The sequence below is a fragment of the Amphibalanus amphitrite genome, unplaced genomic scaffold (genome assembly GCF_019059575.1).
Source record: "Amphibalanus amphitrite isolate SeventyFive unplaced genomic scaffold, NRLGWU_Aamphi_draft 002036F_arrow, whole genome shotgun sequence".
NCBI classification, from domain to species: domain Eukaryota; kingdom Metazoa; phylum Arthropoda; class Thecostraca; order Balanomorpha; family Balanidae; genus Amphibalanus; species Amphibalanus amphitrite.
Window position 1 is genome coordinate 6,924 of NW_024883529.1, and position 4,984 is coordinate 11,907.

The following is a 4,984-nucleotide window of genomic DNA, read 5'->3' on the forward strand; positions in this document are numbered from 1 at the left end:
GTATTCGATTTCGGAGGGTGTTCAGTGTGGACTCTCCAGCCGCAGCGCAATAATATCAGTCTGCATTGGTATCTCGATAGCGTAATGCTCCTATCGGTTTCCTTTGCATGGTCAGTGACGGTTTAAGCAGATGTGCACGGTCGGAGCACCACTCGGGGAATGTAGCTGGTCCCTACGACCGGCCCCGGCCTCAGGTCAGGTCAGGTCAGGCAGGGGCGGCGCCAGGCGCGGTACCGCGGAGACGGTGTAGGAGAAGAGCGGAGAGGGAACATACAAACACGATGGAGAAATACAGTGCCCTACGGTGCACCGACCCACCTGGTAAGCCGACTCCTGTGGCGGGTCCCGGTGGTGTGTTGGAGCAGGGCCACCATCGGTGAACCAGTGGTTTTGAGTGAACCTGAAATAAAAGTACAAAGCAATAAATATCTATTTCGCACAAAATGTGCGCTAATTTGTCACATTACATTCATTTCAAATAAAAATAGTTCCAGTAAACTTATCTTTTTTGAATTAAGCTTGTGGCGGTGGTGCACCAAAGCAGTGGCGCCATCTCTCTGCTGAGGTGAACCTGAAATAACAGTACAAAAGAGTTAATGGATGAAAAAAACAGCAAGGAACACGAATATAATTATAGCATGAAATGAGAACACAAATAAAAAGAATTTGAAGGTTTGATTGAATGTGGACTGAAAAGCGAAAGCAATGTCGTAATTATCGAAAGTTCACGGTACATTTTCATTTATTTCACATCATATGAGTATTTAAAGTTTTAAAACTTATCTTTTCGTCCAAATGTGATTCCTAATCTCGCTGGTTCCGTGGTGACTGGCCAATGGACGGACGTCTGGTGTCAGCTGTATACCGGCGCCACACTCCCTCCTGTACTGCTGCACCTGTCGGGGAGAGGTGGCACGGCGTCAATGGACGCTAAAAGGGAGATTTCTTGTGTAAAACTATTTGCAAAAAGGTTTATACTTCATCATCGATATAAAGAGCAAAGATGACAGCAAGAAAAACACGAACCAGAAATAAATAAGAGCAGCATTACATCTTCCTAAACTTTTAATGATTACATTACATATTTCGACAGTTTGGAAAAGCGTTACCTGAGTGAGAACTGAGAAATCAACAAAATGCTGAAAATTCATGACTAAAAACGTAAGCTTAACTTTGGATACAATTCCTTTCTTACATATTTTACATAAATCGTATGTTATAAAAGCCTTATCATGTTGCCTAATGCCTGCATAAAGACAGATTATTAAAAAATAAAAATACATCGATTGAGTCGAAAACATCAATCGATACATTCCCTAGTTCCAACCAATGCATGCGGTAATTTATTTACTTCCAGCCTTTGGGTGACCAAAAATCAAATTGACAACGGTGACCTACTGATCCCTAGCAGCCCAAATCCAGTGCTCAGCACGCACTTACCGTTCAGAGTCTCCTGACTGGCGGACCAGAGATCATTGGTCTCGAGCGTCGCTGCACCCTCTGAAACGACAGAAGAAAATCGTGTCACTTGCTGGGAGCGGTGGACAATATTTACTAACCGTACTTAACGAACAAACACTATCGGTGTTGTCCCTTTTTCGGCACATGAACACAAGATTAGACGATCGAATCGCATTTTCCTTACTATGTCTGATATGCATGCCTTCGAAGCGGTAAAGATATAGAATATAAACACAATTTGTAAATCTATTCTGCATTGGTATTACGATAGATTGATCGTAATACCAGAATAGATATACAGGGTGTTTCACAATTACCGTTACAAGAGTTCCCACTCAATTTTGGTGCACTGAAAGGTGGTTTTTCTGAAAATACTATACACCATTGGAAAGAGCACATAATTCTGGTCCTGGTTAATTGCATTTTGAATGCCCTTTGGACAGATAATGGGTGTAGCAGACAGGCGCGTAACCACCACTGGGGACACTGGGGACCGGTCCCCAGTAACTTTTGGGTTGCTGGGGACCGTCCCCAGTAAAACCGACGACCTCCTCAATTTGCTCAAATAGCCAAAAAGCTGGAACAGCTACTCAGTGGCCCAACAGACCGAGCAAGCCTGGACAAAGTTCGCAGTTCGTTAGAATGGTGGCCCGAGGAACTCGAGGTGGACAACTTGTCCATGTCCAGTCAGGTGCGCGTGTTCCTGTCGGGAAGACAGGTCACGTGCCTCAAGCACGCCAAGGAGGCCTTCCAAAGCCTGAGTCATGACGCCTGATCTCTCCTCCCATGCAAGTCGAGCAGCTGCTGAGGCAGCTGACGGTGTTGCCAGCAGCATCGGCTACCGCAGAGCGAAGCTTCAGTGCCTTGCGTAGGCTGAAAACATGGATGCGGTCTACACTGAGCCAAAGGCGTCTGGACGGAGTGGCTATATAATGCATGTGCACCGTGACCGCGCGCAGGTGCAGCCCACTGAGGTGGCTAAGGACTTTTTGGCTTTGAACGCGTCTCACCGCCACACATTTTAACCCTCGCCCTGGCAGGGGAGAGGGTCGATTCGATGCGACCCCCCCCCCCCTCCGAGTTTTTTTTTTGCGATGCGCGCCAAGCTATCAGTCGGATCGTGCTGAAATTTTCGACAGCTCTGGGACATCTTTTGCTCAACTTTTGGTAAAAAAGCAGTTCCGGGTCATGTCAGGTCACCGAGCTATGACGTCATAATAGGTATCACCTCTGACCGTTTTTGACAAAATCGTACGTACCGTAACTGGACGTGATCTCATCGACAAGAACGAAACTATTCCGTGTGATTTGTCAGAATTTGACTGGAAATGAATCTTCACATTGTATGTTGACCTTTCTAAGATCAACCAATGTAATGACCTCGCATGTTCGCACACTGACCTCCGTGATATGAGCCGTGTTTAGTGGCGTTTCTTGAGGTCCTGAACCCGAATTTGTGGTTCAGTTTCCCCTAAATGCCTTCAAAACTGTTCCTTGACCTTTACAAGGTCAACCAAGGTCAATTACCTAGAATGAACTTCCGCCGGCGACCATCCTCGCCGGCAGCGGGCGTGACTTTTCGTGTTCCCGGGGAATACGTCACGCCAGTAATGACTGAAATGCAATCAACTTTACATCATTTTGTTGCTGATTCGTTGAAAGACACGGTCGTGAGAGTTTCATGTGGCTATCTTTCATAGATTCGCCAATAGGTACTGGCTAAGTAATTTGGAAGATTATAGCTTTTCCCGGAAATTTGACCTTTGACCTGCCTGCCAAGCCGCGTTATGAAAAATGCGCTGCCAGTGCGAGGCTTAAGATCTTTTTAAAGTTAGATTTTATTCTTAACAATTTTCCACCCTTCCCACGTATCTCATCCCACACCTGAAATATAATATTTGGTCTTCGCGGCCTTCCAGGTGGTCCCCAGTAGCTTCAGACTCGTGGTTACGCGCCTGGTAGCAGATGAAAGACTGATCCAAATGAGGTCCGAGTCTGCGAATATCAGGATTAGAGCATGTGTGATAAGCTTGTTGCTCGCGGACCTGTTTGAAGACGGCTGTACATGGCTGCGTGGTGTAGTCAACAGGTATCTATTACGCACCTCCTGTATGAATTTCAAGTCTTCAACGCACAGGCTTCAATGGCAATGACGTCATTTCCTACCTCGTGTCAGAAAGGTGACTTGCGTGCCGGCCGGCGAGCCGACCTGGCGGCTGGGATGTGTGGGTGGATTAACGCGTGCCCCCTGCGGCCCGCCGCGATGCGGATCGGGGGCACTAGTGCATGAAACTCCGCAACAGCTGTCGGTCGCCAGGGGGCACAGACCTTCCGGGTCTTCCGGACTTCCGAGTCTTCCGGACTCAGAAACCCGCTTCAGTGATGGTGTGGGGGGCCGTCAGCCAGGCCGGCAAGTCGCCGTTGGTTTTTGTGCCCGAGGGCGTAAAAATAAGCAAAGAAACCTACATCGAGACCATCCTTGAACAGACGCTGAAGCCGTGGGCCAAGAAGACGTACGGAGACAAGGGCTGGACTTTTCAGCAGGACGGCGCAACAAGCCACACCGCGCGCGTCACCCAACAGTGGTGCGAAGACAACTGCCCAGGCTTCAGCACCAAGGACCAGTGGCCCCCATCATCCCCAGATCTGAATCCGATGGATTACACGATGTGGTCCATGCTCGAGAAGGAAGCCTGTTCCAAACCGCACAAGAAGATCGACGATCTCAAGCGATCTCTGATCAGCGCCTGGCAGAAGATCCCCCGACGCGGTTGTGCGTGCCGCAGTCCGTGACTTCAGGAGACGGTTGGCTGCCGCTGTGAAGGCTGGAGGCGGCCACTTCGAGTAGGACTTAAGGATGTTGGTCTCTGTGGTTTTGGGTGCATATGGTGCAATTTTGGCGGAAATAAAGCCATTATGCCCAGAGATATTGAGCTTTGATCTTGTAACGTTAATTGTGAAACACCCTGTATCAGCAACACAAGTATTGATTACCGTATAATTGATCGTAAAGATAGATGACCTACCCTATCAGTTCAGTCCAGTGGTGGGCCCCGGTGGTGTGATGAAGCAGCTTCACCAGCTTCCAGCCGCACCTGAGGCAATAAAACAAACGAATTTGTATAGTTGAAGACCAGCACGGTTCGACGTGGTGCCATAGATTCAGTGCTGCTCCTTCTACAGCACAGACTCACCTGATATAAACTGACTTCCATTGGCGGATACATCGGTGGTGTGTTGAAACAGTAGCACCATCTCTCTTGGAGGAGAACCTGAAATAACGAATTATCGATTAGCGAAAAAGGATAACACCTCAGCGTACCACTAGCCTTATGCGGACAAAATACAACAAACAGAGGATTCTGGTCGGGAACGGGTCTGTTAACGATTGAAACATGTTTATTTTAGCGAACAAAAGCACAGTTCATGACGCGTGTACACAACACAAAGTGGATTATAATACCGCCCCAATGACACTCACTGTTCGAAATCTGATGACAGGTCGGTGGGACGCGGGACCCGT

At 48.0% G+C, this 4,984-nt stretch overlaps 1 long non-coding RNA gene across 1 annotated transcript; it reads right to left on the reverse strand.

The window, feature by feature from the left end:
* Positions 1-786: 786 nt before the first annotated feature.
* On the reverse strand, positions 787-4,726 carry LOC122376163. Its single transcript, XR_006255549.1, has 4 exons — positions 4,656-4,726; positions 4,488-4,556; positions 1,441-1,500; positions 787-896 (listed from the first exon to the last, which is right to left on the reverse strand). It is a non-coding gene; the product is annotated as an uncharacterized LOC122376163 (long non-coding RNA).
* Between the last annotated feature and the right edge of the window lie 258 nt (positions 4,727-4,984).